At 42.4% G+C, this 23,915-nt stretch overlaps 1 protein-coding gene and 1 non-coding gene across 2 annotated transcripts in view; both read right to left on the minus strand.

Moving 5' to 3' along the window:
* The window catches only part of LIPC (lipase C, hepatic type), a 158,341-nt gene extending 150,816 nt beyond the window's left edge, over window positions 1-7,525 (minus strand). The window contains exon 1 of the mRNA XM_045899978.3: window positions 6,854-7,525. The gene's annotated coding sequence lies outside the window, so the exon portion shown is untranslated. The remainder of the gene's footprint in view (window positions 1-6,853) is intronic.
* Window positions 7,526-8,688: 1,163 nt separating this feature from the next.
* Window positions 8,689-8,795, minus strand: LOC123862557 (U6 spliceosomal RNA). Its single transcript, XR_006795261.1, has one exon. It is a non-coding gene; the product is annotated as a U6 spliceosomal RNA (small nuclear RNA).
* Between the last annotated feature and the right edge of the window lie 15,120 nt (window positions 8,796-23,915).

Here is a 23,915-nt window from a genome sequence, read left to right on the forward strand (position 1 = left end):
CTAAGTTTTGTGCCTATGGTTCTCTTCTATGTATATGTTTGCAACATGTGTATGTAACTATAAAATATATAGCATTCTTTTGTATGTTTACACTTTTTTAAAGATTTTATTTATTTATTTGAGAGAGAGAATGAGATAGAGAGAGCATGAGAGGGGGAGGGTCAGAGGGAGAAACAGACTCCCTGCTGAGCAGGGAGCCCAATGCGGGACTCGATCCCGGGACTCCAGGATCATGACCTGAGCCGAAGGCAGTCACTTAACCAACTGAGCCACCCAGGCGCCCTGTTGACACGTTTTTACACTCTACTTACTTATCTGCAACTTGGTTTTTCATGCAGCATTATATTTTTGAGACTTATCTGCTATTGATAAAACTGCTATAAGTGGTCTCATTGTATGAGTCTATTACAATTAGTTGGTCCTGTTGGTGGATATTTGTATGATTTACTTTTTTCTTTGGGTGTATTTTGCTCTTACAAACAATGTTGCAATGGACTTGCATTTTTCACAAGTGAGAGCTCCTAGAAGTGAAACCTCTGGGTTGTAAGATATGGGTCTCTTCAGTGTTGCCAGATGTTGACCATTTATTCTCCAAAAAGGTTTTGCCAGTGAACACATCATCATCAAAATGTGAATGTTTCTCCAATTCTTCCACATCATCAGCAGCACCTGATAGTGTCAGACTATTTCATTTCCACCTGTTTGATGGATGTAAAATAGTATCTCATTGTTTTAATTTTCATCTTTCTGATTACTGGGAAAATAAGCTTGAGCATCCTTTTACGCATGTCATTGGTCGTTTAGATCTCATGTGCTATCAATTGCTTGTTCAGATCTTTTGCCTCTCTTTCGATTAGTTCATTAGTGTTTTTCTTACTGATGTGGCTTCTTTGTGGTTACACGCGTTGCAAACATCCCCTCGCAATCTGCATTTTGTCTTTTCACTTGCCTGTGGTGTTTTCTGTTGAACAGATTTAAACTTTCATGTAGTCAGATCCAGCAGTCTTTTCCTTAAGGAACATTCTGCATCAGAGGCAAATTTACCTATACCTTCTGGGGGTTTTTTGGCTGGGCCTGAGGATTAAACCCACATAAGACAGACTGACAGATGAACAACGTACAAATTTGTGAGTTTTCTAGGACACAGGATGCCCTCATAAGGAAATGAAGACCTAAAGAAATGGCGAAACCTACATGCTTTTATAGGGGACTGAACAAAGAGAGGCAATGTGAGGAGTAACAGAATTATGTAGGAAAGCTAAAGGAAGATAAGAAGTATTTTAACAAGGTCTGCTGGTACAGATTTCTTTTAGCTTTTATTCTCTATTGAAGAACAATTCTTTCCCCTGGTACTGGAAGGGCATCTTTCACGTGGGAATTCTTATCTCCCGTTTTAGGAAGAAAGGGAAGATTAGAATGTCCTTCTTGAATCTACTGTTTTTCAAGTGCCTTTAGCTCAAAATGATCCTAATACCAAAGTGGCATATTGGGGGATGGTATATTCTGCTAACTCTTCAATCCTTAATGCCTTTTTATCTTCATGTTTTCTTTTAAGTCTCACACAAAAAAAAAAAAAGAAGAAAAAACCCAGTTCTTTTATAAAAGGTGTCCTTGATTTGTTGTGGTCTCTTGACATTCCTAGAATTTACCTTTATTGATTATCACACTCTCTTGTCACAGCTGCATTCTCAAAGCTAAATGAAAAATGATTTTTCTGCCTCTGCTCATTGGGCCTGGTGTGGATGAGATGATTAAGAAGTTAACAAATACATGGCTTACACAAGCCATTCCTGCCTTCCGTGCCCTCAGTGGACTCTGCTAATTGACTGCATTTATTTCTTCATTCATATTCCCATATTTTTATTGATTCACTTAGCCAACAATTATTTTTGGGAAATCTATTGTATGTCTGAACTTGGTTGTGATCTTTTCAAACCAATTTTACGGGCATTGACATTTGTGTACATTTGCCATCCTAAGAGTGTTTGTGTGTGTGTGTGTGCATGTGTGGTCTTTTTCACAGATTTGTGGATGAGTATGATACTTATCTCTTAGGATGAATTGGGTATCGGGTCTTGTTTCTCCATGATTTAGAACTGATTACATCGTATGGCAAAATCTGTTTCTTGAATATATAGAATATTGTTCACTAAATTTGTTTAGGTTATATTTCTTTGGTTAGGTGAGGGATTTCTTTCTTTTTTTTTTTTTTTTAAGATTTTATTTATTTATTTGACAGAGACACAGCAAGAGAGGGAACACAAGCAGGGGGAGTGGGAGAGGGAGAAGCAGGCTTCCCGCTGAGCAGGGAGCTCGATGTGGGGCTTGATCCCAGGACCCTGGGATCATGACCTGAGCCGAAGGCAGACGCTTAACGACTGAGCCACCCAGGCGCCCCAGGTGAGGAATTTCTTTAATATGTTTCTCAAGTTCCTCCTCCTTCATCATCATTTTCATGTTTTCTCCATCTTGTTTTGCCGATTTTATATTTTGTATTGTCTATTTGGTTGAACATTTTGAATTATCATAAAATGTGTATTGCCATCATTTATAGTTTAAAATCCTTTATATCCATTGTGTGTTTTTAATTTTCTTGACTTATACCCTTTCTTTTATTTATTACATTCCCACGGGCTTTAATATATCTTATAATCTTTTCACAGAATGAAGAGTTAAATTTATTATTTCCACTCATTTTTTGTTTTTCAGCTTGTTTATTTTTGTTCTTCATCTTTATTATTTTCTTCCTATTTTCCCTTATGTTGACTCTCTTCTTTTTATAAGATTTTAAATCAGATGCTTAGTTCACGTATTTCATATTTCTAAAATGCATCTCTGTCTTTACTTCTGGGCCCTGATTGTTCATACTCCCCTTAGTTTTGATAGGTGGTATTTTCAATTTTATAATATTCCAAAAGTTATTATCATGCCCTTAATTTCCTACTTCACCTTGTTGCTAAGGAGAGCTTCTGCTGCTATTATTAGAAGTGGTTACTCATTTATTTGTTTTTTGTTGCTGTAAATTTTTATTTTTATATTATTTTAAACTTACAGAAATGTTAAAAGACTAGTATGAAGAACTCCTGTACACCTTTTACTCAGATTCACCATTTGTTTATATTTTCCCTATTGCTTTATCATTCATTTTCTCTCTCTATATGAGTATTTTCCCCAAATCATTTGAGAATAAGATGCAGATGTATGTACATACAAACCTAAATGTTTCAATGTATATTTCCTGAGACAGACATTTTCTCTTTTGAAAATTAGGAAATTTAACAGTTAAGAAAAATGGGAAGTTTTATATTGATACAATATGATTATCTAATTCCGTAGTCCATATTCAAATTGTTAGTTATCCCAATATTGTGTTTTTTATGTATGTAATGCTGTTATATAGTAGAATAACATATAATACTATATAATCTATAGTATTATACATAGTATATATATAGTATACAGCATATATATAGTATATATACTATAACATATACTATACATAGAGTATAGAGCATATATAGAGAATATACACCATATATATACTATATATAGAATATATATATACACAGCCTATATAGTGTATATACAGCATATATAGTATATATACTAGTATACAGCATATATAGTATATATACTATAGTATACACTATACATATAGTATACAGCATATATATATAGTATACAGCATATCTATATATGTATACTACACACATATATACATATCTATAGCTGTATACTACATATAGTATATACATACAGTATACATTAGTATTATATAGCATACATAGAGTATACTATACATATATGCTGTACACTATATATATGTCTAGTATATATATAGTATATGTATATATGCTATCCATATATATAGTACACATATACATATATATACATATACATATACATATACATATACTATACATATTATACATAGAATATACAGTATATATACATATTACACATATTATATATAGTGTATAGTATACATATATAGTATACTATGTATATAGTATATGTATAGTGTGTGGTATATATATAGTGTACATATAGTATACAGCATATATATACATATATAGTATATACATATAGTATAGTATACATATAGTATATATATGCTGTATGCTATATATGTATGATATACATATACTATATGTATATATGCTGTATACTATATTATGCATAGTATGTATATAGTATATATATTATATATATAAATATGTGCTGTATAATATATATGCATAGTATATGTATACTATGTACATAGTATATGTACTATATATACATATATATGCTGTATACTATATATAGTGTATATATACTATACATGTGTACTATATACACATATATATACTCTATACACTCTAGGCTATATAGTATACTATATGCTATGTAGTGTAGTACTAAAGTACTTTGGCACTATATATAATACTATAGTATATATTATAGAATATATATTTATATCTAGATAAATAAATTTATATAATCTAAATTTAAAATTAATTATATTTAAATTTAAACTTAATTTAAATTGGTGTTTATTTTATTATATATTGTAAAATAAACACCAACTTGTTTTTATTTTTGTGTTTATTATTATATATAATATATAATAAACACTAATTTTGTGTTATTTTTGTGTTTATTATTACAATATATAATAAAATAAACACCAGTGTGTGTGTGTGTGTGTGTGTGTGTATACACACACACACAGAGAAAGAGAGCATTTTAGAATTTACAATAATGATGACTGTGGCAACAACTGAAATGACTGTATGTTCACAGCAACCCCCACCTATAGGGCACTCAATATATTAATATTTATTTTCTTCTTGTGCTATGTTCTAGAGAATGTATATTTACTTTCATATTTATTATTGTTTTATTGTGCAGTAACTATACATTTATAGTAAAAAAATAAAGCAAAATAACAAAAATTACCAGAAATCCAAGGGCATATTGATGAGCACTGTTAGTATTTAGAGATATATTTTCTAGACTTTGGCTTTCTTTTTTTTTTTTTAAGATTTAAAAAATTTATTTGACAGAGAGAAAGAGAGAGTACATGCAGGGGGAGCAGCAGGCAGAGGCAGAGTGAAGCAGAGGGAGAGGGAGAAGCAAGCTCCTCGCTAAGCAGGGAGCCCCATGCAGGGCTCGATCCCAGGACTCTGAGATCATGACCTAAGCCGGAGGCAGATGCCTAACCGACTGAGCTACCCAGGCACCCCTAGATTTTGGCTTTTAATCAACAAAAATTCTGGGCTTCTTTTTCTAGTTAAATAAAATATGAGTATATTGAAAATATGGGATCATAGTTGTATGAGTATGAGTTTTAGCCTTCCTTTAAGTCTTAGTATTATATTATATTATTTGTTTGTTTATTTTTTAAGTAGGCTCCATGCCCAGCTTGGAGCCCAACACAGGGCTTGAACTCATGACCCTGAGATTGAGACTTGAGCTGAGACCAAGAGTTGGCTGCTTAACTGATGGAGCCACCCAGGTGCCCCTATTGTATGTACTCTATAGATAAAATTCATACCATCTTTGCAAAGTAGAACCACATATTTAGATGAAGAATCCAAGGTTCAGAGAGATTCAATAAATTGCTTAGGTCACACAGCAGTAAGGGATGGAGTTATAGTCTAAACCCTGGGCTGTCTACTTCCAAGGCTGTGGGTTTGATCATTATTTTGCCCAAGGCTCCTTTCATTGTATTTTTACTTATATCATCAGAATTTAGCTTTATTGCACTGTGGTGAGAAAATATATCTATATAACTTTCTTCTGGATTCATTTTTGGAATCTTATTTAAGAGTTAGCATATATGTATCAATGCCGTATACCTTGAGAAAAATGTATGGATGATACTATGTTGTTACTGAGTTCAATGTATGTCCACTGGTTCTAGCATACTAAATGCATAGTGTTCATAACCTCTATTTTATTTTTCAAACTTACATCTATTTTGCAGATATAAAATAAAAAATACAATAATATAATCCTACGACTTAAAGGAAGGCTAAAACCCATATATCATACAACTATGATTCCATATTTTCAATGTACTCATATTTTATTTAACTAGAAAAAGAAGCCCAGAATTTTTGTTGATTAAAAGCCAAAATCTAGGGGCGCCTGGGTAATCCATGTCTTCACTGTTGTTTTTATATTTTTCATTATAATCAGGAGCCTCTTTGCACCCTCCCTCCACTTTTTTGGTTTCAAAATCTCTTTTATATGATTCCACCTCTACCAACTGTTTCCTTTTTGTTGTACAAATTTCCTCAATAAAACTTTTTTAAATTTTTAGCATTTCTGCATCATTTTATTACAGATACCTGTCTTTAAGCAACAAACATATTGTTGGGTCTTATGTTTTAATCCAATATGGGAATTTGTCTTTGGGGAAACTAACGGCCTATATATATGGCCTCCCTTGGAATGCAGTTGGCACAGTGATAGAAGATAGGCTCTCGGCTATGAGCTGTGGACTTGCTGCAAATTGCTTAAGGACTCTATGAGGAGGAAGCTACCAGTGTCCTTATCTGTACAGTCCTGTTAATTAAGAGCATAAACTTTATCGAGTTGTTGTGAAGATTAAAGGAGATCAAGAACATTCTGGAATAGAAGCATGGTAAAGCATATTAAACTATTATTTGTAAAATGTAACTGTCATTTTTTGCTATTATAGATACCAGGCCTGGAAATTTCATTCAAAGCAAGTTTCTTGGCGATAGCATATAAAACAAATTCTTAAAACAACGATCTGTGCTCAACATGGGGGGGAAATGAGCTCCATACTTTTCTCTAACCCCTTCTCAAATTCCTCTCTGAGATAACGGGAATAACTTACAGTAAAATTGCTGAGAGGCAGTGGTCAGGTTTCAGTTCGACTCGTCCGTCTCTACTTCTGGCTGTGCTGTGGCATTCACAGCCTGCCTTAAATCCAGCCCTGTCAGGAATCATTGTTTGCTTCCCATTTAATTCATTAAGGATTTAGGGGGTAAGAATACGTTGTTTGCTTCCATGATGGAGACTTGAAGCTGCAGACTTCGTTGGCCTCCCCTCTTGTCACTGGGCGTGGAAACACTGACACTAAGAAAAGCAAACCAAGCAGGGATGGATTTTCTACTTCCTGGATCCTGGACTTTGCTCGTCCAATGACAGCCATCTGGTGAGCAACCAGACAGGAGGATTGCCTCTCAGCCTGGGGCTCTCCTTCCAGCCGCCCTCCAGCCCCTGCCCAGCCAGAACCTCTGCATCAGTTCAAGCTGCCGGGAGCTGAGCTGAATTCTTAACTTCCGCTCCGAAGGACTGTAGACAGACAGAGACGAAAGTGAAAAAATCTGAGGACTCCACTAGTGTCCGTTTTTAACTTTCCGAAATTGTCTTTGCGTTTCAGGATCCGGATAATCTCAAATCAGACAACGCTATGGTATCAAAGTGAGGAATAAATATCCGATGATATTATAATCCGATAAACTCCAGAATGACGTGATAGATTTTTGTCGTGTGAGCTTCAAATCTCTGATGGCTTCTATTTGATCAGGGAGAGGGAGAGATGGGTGCATTTCCCGCCAGAGGCAACAGAGCTGTTTTCTTAAACTTCTGTGATAATCATAATCACCTTGTCTCTTGTTAAGCCTAGGCTTCCAAGCCCCTCGCCAGAGACTCTGATTCAGTGCAGCTGGGATGGGCCCTGAGATGTGTGTTCTTGGCAGGAGAAGAGCTTGGACAATAATGGGGTAGATGGAGGGAATAGTCTGTTTTTAGAATCAGACAGCTCTGGGCTTAAATCCTATCTATGGTTTTGGGGTCTTGCACAAATTAGTTAACCTTCCTTAACCTCATCTGAAAAACAGTAGAGATAAAAACATCTACCTCAAAGTGTTGTTGAGAGGATTCAAAGGACTGGGGCCCTGTATTGCACCTGCTTTTTGGTGCTGCTAAAGCATTTCTGCCTGAGTTCATATAAAGGTTATCTGTGAACTTAGCACGTAGGCATAATGGTTTTTATTGTTCGTCTGCTTTTGCTGTTGTGGGTTTTTTGTTTTATTTTGTTGTACTTATTTTTTCCATCTATTTAGCAGATATTTGTAAAGTTTTTACTGTGTGCAAGGAACTGGGATTCCCAGAACCCCCTAAGCACCTCCCTGCTGGTGTGGCATGTCCACATGGCCCACCCCAGGCTTTTGAAGGGACTGATCAAAATCTCATGTGAGTGACTTGACGTAACAGGTCCCTAAGTGTTTAGGGGGCTTCCGGAGATTAGGAGTGGCATGTCCTTATCACTTCTTTGTACCGGAAATTCCAATTTTCTTGAATCCAATCGCGTGCGGGTGTATGTGTGTGTGTGTGGTTTTAGTCTCTGTAGTTGCAATTTTTTTTCCTCTGCTTTACTGAGATATTATTGACATATAACATATGTAAGTTTAAGGTTTACAACGTGATGATTAGATACATTATATATTGCAAAAGGATTACCACAATACAGTTAGTTAACATCTCCATCCCTTCCCGTAATTATGGTGTGTGTTTGTGTGTGTGCGTGTGTGTGGTGATAACATTTAAGATCTACTCTGTTAACAACTTTTAGTATATAATATAGTATTGTTAACTATAGTCACCATCCTGTGCATTAGATGCCCGGATCTTATTTGGGAGTTTGTTACCCTTTGACCAATATCTAAAAATATGGAATGCTTTCTGAATTTGCGTGCCATCCTTGAGCAGGGACCATGCTAATGTTCTCTGTATCATTCCAGTTTTAGCATATGTGCTGCCAAAGCGAGCACCGTGTGCATATTTTTTTCTTCAACAGAAAATATGCACTTAAATGATCCCACTTGGTTTTTACACAGAATATGTTCTAGGTGCTTTGCACTATGCAGTCTTCCCTTCCTGGCGAGAAAAACCTTTGCACCTTTTTTCCTTCCATCCTAATAACAAGAATCCATTGGATTTCTGAGGAATATCCTTACACTTTCTGTATATTTAGCCTTGCTTCAAAAGAATTTAAGGCACTTTTTAAAGATGGAAACAATGTAAGACTTATTAAAAAGAAGATTCAGGTATGGAAGATAAGGATGGGAAAAATAAGGTGAACTCATGAATGAGGTTTCATGTCAAATATCGTACCATTTTTTTCGCTTCCTGGTCATGGGCCAGATATTTGCTCTGAACTCTCAAGCAGTCGGTGCAAACCCTCTGCAATCGAGGGAGGAAGGCGATGATCCTCAAGCCAATTATTAGGATCATCATCTATATGAGCCCTGAATATTGTTTTAACTTTACCACTAGCCCAAGACTTTAGGTCCAAATCAACATTAGGGTCATTAAGGCTCTACGGAAGGGTCATGAAGTGCCATGGAAAACTGCTCTCTAACATTCCAGCCAAATACAAAATGGATCAGGGAATAAGGAGGCCTCTGGTTGCAGGGGAAATGACAGCTGGGTGGAAGAGCCGGGCCAAGGATCAGCCAATCCCTTGGTTCAGAAGTCGTAACCATGGCAACAGTGGTGCCCCAGCTCTACCACCAACAATGATGCCCTTAAGGGGCACCAGGAAAGAGAGGAGCCTCTCATACTTCCGGGCTAGGCTCTGGGTGAAGGGGCTTTATGTATTTTTTATTCATAATCCCCGGGAGAAAATAAACAGCCTCTTTCACGTTAACCTTGCAGACCCCAATCTACAAAGGAAAGGCAAATGTCCGGCGGCACAGCCTGGCCGAGGCCAGGTGTGAGTCTCTCGTCTAGGCAACCTGCAGCTTGCCTCCGATTTGCCTTTTATTCTCTTTACTTTCTAGTAACAGTGCTGCTCAGGACTTTTCAAGAAGAAAAGCCCAGAGGAAGATGGTTGCTTCTGAAGCCACCACTCTCGTCTGCCTCATTCATTTCAAACGTACTTCTCAAAGAGACGAAGGCCTTGAGTGCAAGGGCACAATGCTCGCTGCATTCTCTCGCTGTCAGCTGTGATGTGGTGGCTTTTGATTCTGCACAGAACCTGCCTTGTTCCAGAAACCGATCGATGGAGGCCTCTGAGTGAAGGAGGCAACAAGACAAACGAGCAGGGCTCCCGATAAGGCAAGGAGCTTCAGGAGAATGGGCTTGAAAGCACTTAAAATAAAAGGTAAACAGCATCCATGAAAGTAGAGAATTCTCAAAGGCATCGAGCTGTTGCTGGTGGATAATCTGTAGTTCTGAAGGATCTTCACGTGTTTGTGCAAACACACGTCAGCTCTTTGGAGACATCTGACTTGGGATTTTAGACTTTTTGGTTCTGGGGCGGGGGGTAGAAAAGGTGAAGTCCACACCGATGTCACAAAGCAGGGAAAACTAAGTGAAACAAAAAACACAGGCGGCCTGAGTCAGGTTTAAGGCAGGGAAACAGAAAACAATGCACTGAAAGAGCTGGTAATGAGGCATCTCTGTAGAGGAGAGGGCGTGTGATTTCTCTTTAGAAGGCCATGGAAAAGCCCACAGGGCTCATTCTAAACACCTTGGGCAGTGTGAGGGCTGCTCTGGGTAAGCTCTGAGGGAGGGGCCTCCTCTTCCTATAAACCCTTGTCCTTCCCTTTTGCCCAATAGATAGACGCAAGCCAGTGAAAAATCAACATGAGAAATCTAGCCACACTAAATACGTTTATAAGAAAACCCTATCAGACTCCCTGTTGGTCAGCATTCTTCATGAGTTTGTGTTGGGGGCACATTGCAGGCTGAGGAGATGCAGGATGTGGAGGGGAGTGGGGCGGGGGGATGTTAAGTGAAGCAGGAATCCATGTCCCCATCAGTGGTTCTTATACACCATGTTCTCATTTAAAAAAAAAATGTCCACCAGCTAGGTGGGATTCCATCGTGTAACTAAGTTAGGCTTAATATCTCAGTTTCACAGAAAAAAAAGTTGATTGAATCAGATACTCTTGGTTGCCCACCCAGCAGCCATTTGCTCCTTTAATTTTTTGCTTGCAGAGTCCCTGTTTTGATTGGGAGTCTTCCTGCCCTTATTGTGAATCAGGGAAGGGTGACCCTATCTTGACCTTCAAGAATAAATCCTGATTTTGTGTGTTTTTTTTTTTTTTTTTAATGGCAACTGAGGTAGATGGAATTTTAAGATGGCTCCCATGATCTTCACCCTCTGGTGTTAACTTCTGTAATTATGGCAAAAGGCAGATTATCTGGGTGGGCTTACTCTAATACTTAAGCCTTTTAAAAGTAGAGAGTTTTCTCCAGCTGCTGGAAGAAGGGAAAGTCAGAGAGATTGAAGTATGAGAAGGAGTCAGTGCATCATTGCTGGCATTAAAGATGGAGGGGGTCCTTGCTCAAGGATGGAGAATGGTCTTTGGACTTGAGAGTGATCCTGATGGATAGCTAGCAAGGCCATGGAGGTCTCAGTCCTACAGCTGCAAGGAGCTGAATTCTCCCAGTGATTTGAATGAGCTTGGAAGCGAATTCTTCCCTAGAGCTCCAGATGAGAGCTTAGACCAGCTAACACCTTGATTTCAGCCTTGCCGGTACCTAAGCAGAGAACCTACTCAAGCCTTCCCAGACTTCTGACCTATAGAACTATGAGAAAATAAACAGGTATTGTCTTAAGCTGCCAAGACGTAAGCTGCCTTAAACTATTACACAGCAATAGAAAACTGTTCGGTAGTGTCAAGAAATCCATGTTTCTGCTCAGGAATAATTAATTTTCAGCCCTGACCCTAATCAGGAATCAGAAAGTTACCAGCAGCAGAGACTGGATATAGCTATCCAATAGCCGTTCCCAACTCCCCCTCTTGCGCACCTCTCCCTCCCCGTGAAAGATCAGATTCTTGCCGCTGGGTGGTCATGTGACCTGGATTTGCCTTTGGATAAAATCCTGCGAGAACATGAAACTATAGAGTTGAAGGAGCCACTTTATAGATGTGAGGTGATGAGCCTAAACATGGTAGAGTGGAAAGAAGGAAAGATCTTGGTTCTTTCTTTCTTTTTTTTTTTTTAAAGATTTTATTTATTTGCGAGAGAGAGAATGAGAGACAGAGAGCATGAGAGGGAGGAGGGTCAGAGGGAGAAGCAGACTCCCCGCCGAGCAGGGAGCCCGACGTGGGACTCGATCCCGGGACTCCAGGATCATGACCTGAGCCGAAGGCAGTCGCTTAACCGACTGAGCCACCCAGGCGCCCGATCTTGGTTCTTTCAATGCATTTTTTTTCTTTTATGACAATTGTGAGCTAAGGGGCCAAGTCGGGAATTGCCTACTTTTGCATCTCCTGTTATGTAAATTTATTTTTATTGCTTAAGACACTCTTAGTTGGTTTTTCTGTTGCTTAAAGCTGAACATATCCTTACTGATACATTACCCTTCCAATAGAAAGAGTATTACAGGTGGAGACATCTGAGGGAGAGTGAGTGTAGAGGTTGAGGACCAGGCTTTTGGCACAAGTAGGAAAGGGTCCATAGGCATCCAGGCGCTTGAAGGACAAGTATTCCCTGAGATTCTTTTCCCATGCATAAAAGTTTACGTGGCCATGGATCTAAGCTATATATTAAGTACTACTCATACGACCTTGGACCATTCATCTAAACTTGGTGAGTCTGAGTTTACTCATCTGCAAATAACAACACCTTTGTCACTTGTTTTTATGGGGATCAGACTTGATCGTATATTTCTACTTGCTTTGGAAACTTCAAAGGGCAGTTCTGGTATGAAGTCATAGCCTAGCTTGGTGCCTGGCATATAGTAGGTACTCAGTAAGTATTTGTTGGTTGATGTGCTGGGTCTATTTGTCCATATCAGGGCTATTCTCATGGCACCATGAGCTTGGAGGTTGGGCTGCTTGCTGTCTGCTTAGTTGCTCCATTGAGCATCTACTCCAGATATAATTTAAAGAAGGATTTTATTAAACACTTTCTTCTTGGCAGTGATGTATTAGGCTCTGCAGCCGAGATAGAGAGCTCAACTTTTGTTTTCCACGTATTTTCCACTAAATATGCTGTGACGAGGTACCTGTTTTGATCAGGGACCCTGTCCATTCATCTTCTCCCATCCTGACTTTCTCTATGATTTAGGGTGTGAAGATATCTGTGGGCTTGGACCTATCACTGTTGTGTGAGGTGCTTTGGCTCCAATCAACAGGGTTGTGTCCAAGGCAGGCAGGCCCCCTGTGAACTCCCAGGCCGCTGAATCAGTCATCCGGAGGTGACAGGTGGTGCCTAAGACATTGCGGAGCAAAAGGAGATAGCCACACCTGGCCCTTTGAAAGCTTCCCTACTTCAGACAAACCGGGACACTATTTGCTTCCTCAGGCTTACCCCCTGTAACATCGTCCATGTTTCTGACTCCTCATCCATGCTTCTGACTTCCTGTATGCTCTCCTGGGTCTCATCGCTCCCAGCTGGCCTCTCCTAGCTGGACTCCGGGACTGCTGCTTGCCGCTGATTCTGGGAGTCTAAGCAATCCTGGGTTTTGGTCTTGCTGTGCTCCATACCACGCTGGCTGTGAAACGTGCAGAAACTCCACTGAGAGCAGACGGGCTGGCATCTGATAAAGAGTTGTTTCAGGTTGCTCCCCAAGAGGAATTATACTGGAGCAAGACAGAGGAGAAGAGCAGGTGCTTGGGGGCTAAAGAGCATCAGGCGAATGAGACTGGAGACACTGTAGTCCGGGTAACTTAGCGAGTCACAGAGCAGCTGAGCATCACCTTGAAGTACCGAGACACAGACGGCCTAACGCTGATGAAATAAGATGAGGGCGCATGGGGGTCAACGGGGAGAGAGCGATGCCGAGATCAGAAGAGGCAGAGAAAAACATCTTGATACAGAGAAGGCAAAACCCTAGGCTGGGAGCAGCGAGGTTGAGTATAAAGAACGCTCACCGGAGTCAGAAGCTGGGCGTGTGAGACCTGCTCTGTCTCTTACTTTGACTCTGCGAGGGGCTGGCACTTCTGGCCTCATGGGGTTATTGTGCGTTTTCGAGAATCTGAGGTGAACGTGACTGTGGTATAGACAATACTGTAAAAATGTGATGGATGTTGAATCCCCCTTGGCATTTAGGTTGACTCCTGTGGGTCTGATAGAAAACCTGGGTGAGGGCTTTCCTAGGCTGTGCCTGCCACCCCCCTGCGGCAGTGACCGGAGCTACGGGCACGGCCCCAACGAGAATGTCCTTTAGATGGCAGCAGGGATGGTGACAGCTCCTGAGAGGGGGTCCCAAGAGCATTCCCACCCCACCCGACGCTCAGAAGTTCAGTGGTGGAAAGTTCTCGGCTTCTGAAGAGCCGGATGAGAGACACAGATGGCCTTATTTACAGTCACAGGTCAGTCGGAACAAAAAATGAGCCAGTGAGGAAAATTGGTTTTGAAAATAGGTCAGCATCTCATACATTCCTAGAGCTGAGAAGAAACCTCGAAGGTGCCTACCGGGTGGCCACCCAGGCTCTGCCGGAGCCCTGCCAGGAAAGGGGCTCCCTGCCCCAGGACACCACACCCCTGCCCGGCCCCTCTGCTTTCTCCCCTCCTCCTCCTTCTCCTCCCCCAGGAGGTGGCGGTGTCCACCCTAATGTCCCTTCCCGGTCCCACACTGGGCCCTCAGCGCACATGTATGCCCTTTTCCACCCGACGGTCTGTCCAGTGCTCGTCCCCAGCTGCGTTTCCCTCTCACAGCAAGCCTGGAGCTCTTCCCTTGTTTCTGCTGAGCTGCTCCCTGTCAGACATATTCAAGGTTTTCCAATGTAATTTTTAATTAAATTAGAGGTCATCAGAGATGCATGTGTCATTGTAAGAAACAACCCAGAGAGATTCCGGGCGCCCGTCAGCCAGAGTCCTCTAGCGCCCAGCAGCCAGGAAGTACCTGTTGGGTAAGTGCGTGGATGCCCTTGGCCGGGGTTGGGACTGTGGGGGCACCAGGGGAGCCCCAAGGGACAGGAGCCATGACAAGGACTGCCGCAGCCCCCATGCAGCTGCCAGGGCCCGGCTGGGGCCCGGCCTGCTTCACCGGCTTTTCTTTCTGGCCCTTCCTCGCTGTGGTTCCCAGTGGGACCAGCTGGAGCGGTTCCTCCACCAGCCTGTTCCTGAGGGGGCACCAGTGGGCATGAACCCTCCCTGCAACTCCTCTCCCCACCGCCCCCAGACACACACACACCCTTTCGCTGACTGTCGGAGTTGGACTAGAACTGTCATAGCATTCAAATCCACCTCTAGTCACTGTTCCGTTTTCCCTGCATTGGTGTAAAAATATCATACTTTTTCATCAAAGTGGAAAAAAACAACACAGAAAAGCTGAGAACTGGGCAATTCTCAGAACCGGGCAGGAGTCAGCAATGTCTTAACGATGGAAGCAAAATATTTGAATCCCGTGGACAGCAGACACGTGGGCAAGCACCCCACTTCCTGCCTCCCCTGCCCCCACCTCCCCCTGATCCCTGCTGCGTGAAACTCAGCCGGGTTTTTCCCAGGGTCACTGTGACAGGACTGTCCCACGTGAGCCCAGATGGCGGCTTTTATGACAGCTCTGTGATGCCTCATTACCCGTGTTATGTACTAGTATGTGCATCACATGTTAAATTAACGGTATCGGCTGTGCTAGGGTAGTGGATTGGCTGGTGGCTCTCTTTCCGAGCAGTTACTCAGGCTTGCCATCTGGCGAATCTAATAACCAGATGGTGAACCTAAATAACCTCACTTTGATAGGGGTAGAAGGGACCCCATTTGGCTCTGTTCCTGCCATCTGCAGCCTTCTTCTTTAGGAGAGACATGTCCAGAGATTCAGAGTCATGCTATTTCTTAATCGAGTAGCTCTTAGTTAATAGAAACACTCCCACTTCATTTATGCACAACTCTGGTCTCCGGCATCTTTGCCAATTTAGAAAACATGCAGGCGCCAAGAGGCAAGCCAACAAAGGCTGTGTATAGCCAATGGCATAGGCTTCCTCCCACCAAAGCTCTTGGGCTCTCCCATAGGGAAGCTTTTTTGAAGTTCCACTCAGAAAATATTTACTCTGAACCGTGGAGTTCCTTGGATTTCTAAAGATTCAGCATATTGGAGGTTGCAGAGTAGAGGCAAGGAGAAGGTGTGTAACGGACAGACTCCAGGACAGATAATGAGCAATGTCTGATGACACTGAAACCACTCAAAGCAGATTCAAGAACTAAAAGCACAGCCAACTGGAGGCATTTAGTGAGGGGCACAGTGTGCCACAGCCTTGGATATTACCTGAGAACATTACAGTGTAATGATGGATATAATGTAACAAACCTGTGTCATCGGCATCATTAATTGTGATTGGAAGACACCATCTTAGGGGCAGAGACCTATGTCATACATTATGGAGATGTCTTCTCTAAATGGTTAAAATAAAATTTCAACACGTAGGAAATGAAAGACTCAGGTCTTCGGGAAAAATCATGTATGCCTGAGTAAAGTGAATTACATGATTACATAAGGTTTGAAAAAAAACGCTATATTTTCATTATCAGAAATTAGGTAGGTTCATCGAAGAAAATTTAGAAAAATATAGAAGAAAAAGAATAAAAGAGGGGTGCCTGGGTGGCTCAGTCAGTTAAGTGTCTGCCTTCCGCTCCGGTCATGATCTCAGGGTCCTGGAACCGAGTCCCGCATCAGGCTCTCTGCTCAGTGGGGAGTTTGCTTCTCCTTCTGCCCATCCCCCCTGCTCGTGATCTCAATCTCTCTCATAAAAATAAATAAAATCTTTTAAAAAAAGAGTAAAATAAAACATAGCTATAACCCCCAACTCCAAGATATAATCAGTGTAAATATTTTGTTTGCTTTCTTGTTCTCCCTTCACATATATTTGTATATTTATATCCATTCATCTATCGGTCAACTGCCTGCCTGCTCATCTATAACTAATACATAAGAAATGGAATCATACCACTCTGTAACTTGCATTTACCCCCACTTCATGCACAGGTAAGATGCTTTCCATGTTACTAAGTAAACCCCTTTAGCATCATTTTAATGGCTGCGTTGTAGTTCATGATACGATAGCCATCCAAGCAGTTAGCGTAATTTAGTGATTACTTATAAAAGCATATAATGCACAGCAATATCTGGAAAGTAAAAAAAAAATTATGAGCAAGTAGGGCATGGAGACTGTCTCTGTATAATCACTGCCAGATAATTTCACTGCTGTGGCAGCAAAATGGAAAGTTTCAAAGCCAGGCCTTTTCATCTTCATGAGCCACATTGGCTGCTTGCCTCTTGTTGGGCACTTAGAACCCTGTATCTGTGAAGATGCTTTTGGCTGTAAGTAACAGAACACTCAAAGTTGCTTATATAATTAAAAATATTTTACATTATAAGAATCCTGGAGATAAGGCTGATCCGGGGCTTGTTAATGCAGTGACTTAAAGGCATCACCAAAGATTTGTATTTTTATCATCCTTTTTTTCTCTCTCCAGAGGGTCCCCAAATTTTGTCAGCTCTTCCAGTCACTGCATGAAGACAAGATAATATCCAGAGGCAGAAGAGGAGATGGTCTCTTCTTTGTGCCTTGTTTTTAAAAAAATTATTTTTATTTTGGTAGAACATACATCACGTCACATAACATTTGGCCTCTCAACCGTCTTTAAGTGTACGGTTTGGTAGTGTGACGTATACTCCCACTGTTGCACAACAAGTCTCCCGAACTCTTTTCATCTTGCAAAACTGAAACTCTATGTCCGTTAACCAATAACTCCGCATCCCGCCTTCGCCCCAGCCTCCGGCACCAGCCCTTCTACTTTCTGTCTCTATGAATCGGACTCTTGTAGGTAGATCATATGAAGGGAATCGTCCGGTATTTGTTTTTTGGTGACTGGGCTTCTTTCACTTACCATAATGTCCTAAAGTTTCATCCACGTTTTAGCATGTGTTGAATCTCCTTCCTTTTTAAGGCTGAATAAGATCCCATTTTGCGTATACACCACATTTCATTGATCTGTTCCTCCGTTGTTGGACACTTGGGCTGCTTTCACATTTTAGCCATTGTGAATGAAGCTACTATGAACGTGGGTGTCAAATATCTCTTTGAGACCTTGCTTTCAATTCTTTTTTCTCTACATTCAGAAGTGGAATGACTGGATCATATGGTAATTCTACCTTTCATTTTCTGAGGAGCTGCCAATTGTTTTCCATGGTGTCATGTTGCATTCCCACCGACAGTGCAATGTGTTCCAATTTGTCCACATCCTTGCCAGTATTTGTTTCCCTCCCTTCCTCCCTTCCTCCCTTCCTTCCTTTCTTCCTTCCTTCCTTCTTGATAGTACCCATCCTAATGAGTGTGAGGTGGCCCTTATGTTGTTGTTTTTTTTTAATACTAAGGAGACATTTATGTTCATTTCTCCTGTCTCATTGGTTGGAATTATGCTCACATGTCTATTTTTAAGCCAATCACTGGTAAGAAAAATGGAGCCATGCTTTGTTTATTCTGAGACCAAGCAGCATGTGCCCTGGGACTGAGAGCTCTGACACTATGTTCAGGGCCAACTGTTTGCTTCTCATAGGGAAGAGCAGTGCTTTTTAATTCTTAAACTCTGATGTGCAAACAAGTCACTGGGAGATGTTAAAATGCAGATTCTGACTCACTGGGACAGGGCCCGAGAGTCTGCATTTCCAATCAGCTCCCAAGTGATGCTGATGCAGCTGGACCGAGATCCCCCCATTGAATAGTGAGGGTCTAGCACACGCATCAGAATCCCCTGGAGGGTTTGTTAGCACCCAGATTGCCAGGCCCTTACACCAGAGTATGTGATTTAGTCGGTCTGGGTGGGGGCCCAAGAACTTGCATTTCTAACCAGTTCATCCTAAGTGAGGCTGATGCTCCTGTTTCCGGGACACATCCTGAGGACCACTGGCTTAGAGGACAGTCGCTGGAGCCCGGCCACTAGCTTTGTACCTAGAGGCCCACTGCGTCCCTGTGTAACCTCAGCAAGTTGCTTACCCAGTTTCCTTATCTGTTAACCAGGGATGCTAATACCACCTGGGTTCGATGACTTTTGTGAGGCTCTGCGTTATGCACTACATAATGTTAAGTCATTATTGGTCGTTCTTTTCAAATAGGTAGGATTAAACTATGCACGTTTGCTGCTCTCTGGAAAATCTTTTGGGAGGCGAGGTGTCCCTCTCCCCAGGCATGTTTGGGGAAGCTCTCTTCTTTCACTTGTGCCTGTACCTTGAAAAGCTCCCCAGACCGACTTTTTTCACCGTGCTGTTGACTCCTCATTAAGTGCGGGGATGCTGGGTACGGCCAGCCTTTAACCTGGATGCCCAGCGTCCTTATAAATAAAGAATGCAGCAAAACCAAATGAGAGTAGCAACATCTCAGGCAGCAGCAACGAGTTTCCCTTAGCTTCCCCGGGTGGGCCTGCTCTCCAAAAGCTCAAAGTCTGCTCTGGCTAGCAGGGAGTAGAAAGAGCAGTTCCCAGCATCCCTGGCAGCACTCTGTCTGAGTGTTTTAATCATATGCAAGGCTGAAGTAAAGGGAGGAAGCAAGCAGACCCCTGTAGCTGGGCTTTTTACCTGCCTAGGCCTTCGGGCTGGGGAGGGAGCTCAGCAGGCTGGTGACCATTTCAGGAAGAGTAGCGACAGAGCCCAGAGAGACCCAGTGTGTAGCACTACCAGCTGAAGGGCCAGTGTGGTGGGGATGACGGTGGGTGACCAGGTGGGGCTCCAGGCAGGGCCAGGTCACACAAGCACTTGTATGGCATGCTGGGACGCTCCCATAGATAAACTGTATTAGGACATTTTTTAAAAAAGATTTATTTATTTGAGAGAGAGAGAGAAAAAGAGAGAGAGTGCACATGAGCACCTGCGAGCCTGTGTATGAGTGGGGGCTGGGGCAGAGGGAGAGAATGTTCAAGCAGACTCCCCGCTGAGCACAGAGCCTGATTTGGGGCTCCATCCCAGGACTCTGAGATGATGACCTGAGCCAAAACCAAGAGTCAGATGCTTAACCCACTGAGCCACCCAGGCACCCGGCATTAGGACATTTCTTTTTGCAAGTAACAGAAACCCACTTGCCTTAGCCTAAGCTGAAAGGGGACTTAAGAATTCAGGCTGTTTCACAGAACCCAGGGGCAGCCTGCAGCATCCCTTAGGGAGGGGCTGGAACAGGGAGCACAAAGGCATCTCACCCCTGATATGAGCTTTCTCTGCTTTTACAGTCTACATGGGTGATCAGAAATGTCTATCCCATAGCATCCACGCATACTTGTTTTAGATTTAACGATCTCAAGAGACTGACTCTTTCTTAGTCCCAACCTCAAATTTCTGGCAAAGAGACTGCTTGCTCATCTTGGGTCAGGGGCTGGCTGGTCCAATCAGATGTTGCCATGGGAGGGAGCAGAGGCATATTGTCCAACATGATTGCTGGGGCCCTCGCTTGTGGATTAAGGGCGGGCTGTGAAAGGCTTCTTTGTGAACCAGGCAGACACTCCAAGTGGACTACCTCAGAGGAAGGATAGAGCAAAGTCAGAGCTCCCTTCCCGCCCGAGGCACTCTGATTGGACCTTTATGTTCCTTCCATACCTGTTATCTCCCAGCCAGTAGTGGAGGGAAATGCAAGCGCCGAGTCTGTGACTGTGAGTTTGGGCTGAAAGGATGGGGGCCCAGCTCCTGGGCCCAGGCATGTGACCACTCTGGAAACAATATTGAGCCCTCCTGACACAGTCCATAAATAGCAGAGAGCTCAGCCTGGCTACCATTAACTCGGAAGCTGAGAAAATATGACAGCAAGGCACCAGGTAAACAGTTCTTCCATAGAACATCAAGATATGCTTCCCTAAAAGTATGATTTTTGAAGAGCAAATTAATGGAAATCAAAGTACAAGGGAACTTCACCCACCCATGATCTCACTCTGTTTTTCTTTGTTCCCTCTTTCCTTCCAGTTTCTGTCCAAATGTGCACAGAATCTTACATAGCTTTAGAAAGTATAAACAACATTTTGTATCCCATGTTATGTAATGAGTACTTTCCATGCTGCCTTGTCATCTTCTTAACCATCTTTGTCAGTATGCCACCCTTCAAATGAAATATATTATACTTTACTTAGCACATAATTAAGGTCTGACTTAAAATTTGAGACTGTGGAGCTAGAAGGAATCTTAGGAAATCATTGAGGCCGAGGAAAATGAACCTGGAGAGCAGAGTAAGCTGCTCAAGGTCAAAGAGCTGGGGAGTTCCAGACTAGATCTCATTCATGTCTTCAAACATCCATTTGTCATTACTCACTGGACGTCAGGTAAGCGGTGCATGGGCTTCCTCTCACCTCAAATCACTTTTCACCACATCGCATGACCTAATTAACGTTTGCTAGGTAGGAGCTCTTTCTTATTTTTCTGAACAGAGGAAGGAGTGCCTTTTTGACTCACTGTCAGGAAAACAGAGGTTGTGGAACTGAAATGAGTAACAGCAATTTTGATTCAGACTGGTTTCGTGACTGACTGGTAGATAAGTCAGCAGGCAAAGACATTTTTGTGTTTCCCAGGTTTGGCTTGCTGTCTCGATGCCCTTTGCAAACTCCACAGGGATTTTAAGCTTTAAATCTGGTTATAAGCTTATGCAAGCTGTTAGTCACCTTTTTAGATGAAAAGCACCACAGGATTATGCTTGAAAATGTTCCATGCTTCACTACAGATTCCTTTGGAGTAATTCAGCTGTAGTATGATTTTGAGGGAGAAGTGATTGAACGGTTACATTCCAAAACACATTTGCATTTGAAAATGGGGGTGTATCAGCTAAAAGAACTATTCATGAAAGGTACACATGCAGGGCAAATTTAGAACAAGCAGAACAATTTAGACATGATAGTTACGAATTGCCCAAAAGCTTAAAATACTGGGGGCCCTTGATCACGCGGAAACCTGGACATGGATTGAATCATGAATATCTGGTGTTTTAATTTGGAAAACATGTTGGAAAAGGAAATCTTGTCACTACTGTATGTCCATAGGTCATTCCAAACGTTCTAGGCATGCATCAGTGCCACTGTAAACACACTTTTGACCAGAAACCAACCAGTGGAGGAGCCCTAAGCTTTTGGTGTAGTGAAGACGGTGGGCTCTGGAGTCAGATTGCTTGCCTTGGTATCTTGGTTCTACCACTTACCGGATATGTGAACTTGGCTGGGTCTCAGTTTGCTCATTTGCAAAATGGGGAGAAGATTTCTTTGACTCATGGAATTGTTGTGTTGAATGGATTATGTTAAATCATGTAACATAATACGTCTCAAACTGCAGTGTGCTCACACGTCACCTGAGTTCATACCAAGATCAGTAGAAGCAGAGAAAGACAAATACTGCAGGATCTCACTTAACTGTGGAATCTAAAAAAGCTGAGCTCATAGAAACGGAAAGTAGATGCTGGTTGCCAGGGGTTGGGGGACAGGGGAGATGGGGAGATATTAGGTGAACAGTAAAAACTTCCAGTTATAAGAGGAATAAGTTTGGGGAGCTAATGTATAACTTGGTGACTGTAGTTAATAATACCGTGTTGTGTACTTGAAAGTCGCCAGGAGGGCAAATCTTAAATGTTCTCATCATAACAACAACAATAAAATGGTAATTACGGGCGGTGAAGGATGCTAACTGGCCTTACTGTGGTGCACACATACACACACACACATATGTGTACGTATGTGGTAAGTAACACATACATATATTAAGTCATCACACTGTACACCTTAAACTTACACAATATCAATTATATCTCAATAAAGCTGGAAAAAAGAAAAAGACTAAAGAAGATGCGATCGGCCTAGGGTGTGGCCTGCTATTCTGGATTTCTTCTTCTTCTTTTTTTATTTATTTTTTTATTTTTTATTTTTTTAAATATTTTTTATTTATTTATTCATGAGAGACAGAGAGAGAGAGAGAGAGAGAGAGAGGCAGAGGGAGAAGCAGGCTCCCAAGGAGGAGGGAGCCCGATGCGGGACTCGATCCCAGGACCCTGAGATCATGACCTGAGCCGAAGGCAGACGCTTAACCATCTGAGCCACCCAGGCGCCCTTCTTCTTCTTTTTAAAAAGATTTTATTTATTTATTTGAGAGAGAGAGAGAGAGACAAGCAGGGGGAGTGGCAGGCAGAGGGAAACGGAGAGGGAGAAGCAGGCTTCCCGCCGAGCAGGGAGCCCAACGCAGGGCTCCATCCCAGGACCCTGGGATCATGACTCGCGCGGAAGGCAGACGCTCAACCGACTGAGCCACGCAGGCGCCCCCTATTCTGGATTTCTAAGAAGCTCTGGGAGATGCCTGCACTGCAGCTCTCCAGGTCACGCTTGGAGGCCTGGGGCTGCAGAGTGCCTGCTCCACGAGCAACATTCAGTAGTGCTAGTCGTTGTCATCCTTCAGATGGATTTCTCCTTCTCTTTCCTTCCTACCACACCATCACGGCTTCTGCACACCTCATCCTTTCATTTCTTTCCTTCTGTTCCAGACCTTTTGCGCCAGCGGCTCCTGTCCGGGCCTCGCGGCTGCCTGCGCATGCGTGGATGGTGTGCGCTTGCGCGGGAGACGGCGCAGATGCTGAAAGGGTCCGGTTCAGATTCGGAGAAGGCGGTTCCGTCTCCGCCAGGCCTCACATCACGACTCAGTCTTTGCTGGGTTTGAAGGGCCTTCGCAACGATTAGTCAATTTAAAGTTCAGGGCCACCGTCAGAGGTCTCAGAGGGTGTCCCCTGCCTTCCCTAGTCCCCAGTGCCTTCGAGCAGGGGAAGTTTCTCCATCCTCACGTCCTGGAGAGAGAGGTTCCTGGTCTTAGCGCTGTGTTTCTCTGTCCGCTTCCTCTGACGTCCCCCTGGACCCTTTCTAGCCCGGTGTCTGCCCCTGTGTGTGTCTACTACTGACACATCACGGTGGTGTAACTCGGGGGTTGCTGTCTAGGCACCTTCAGGGCTTGGTCGTCCCCCTTCGTTGACTCAACCGCACGTCAGACCTCACTG

Source organism: Mirounga angustirostris, unplaced genomic scaffold (assembly GCF_029215605.1).
Source record: "Mirounga angustirostris isolate CCGP_5_RB_7025 unplaced genomic scaffold, mMirAng1.0.hap1 SCAF_9, whole genome shotgun sequence".
In the NCBI taxonomy this organism is placed as follows: Eukaryota; Metazoa; Chordata; class Mammalia; order Carnivora; family Phocidae; genus Mirounga; species Mirounga angustirostris.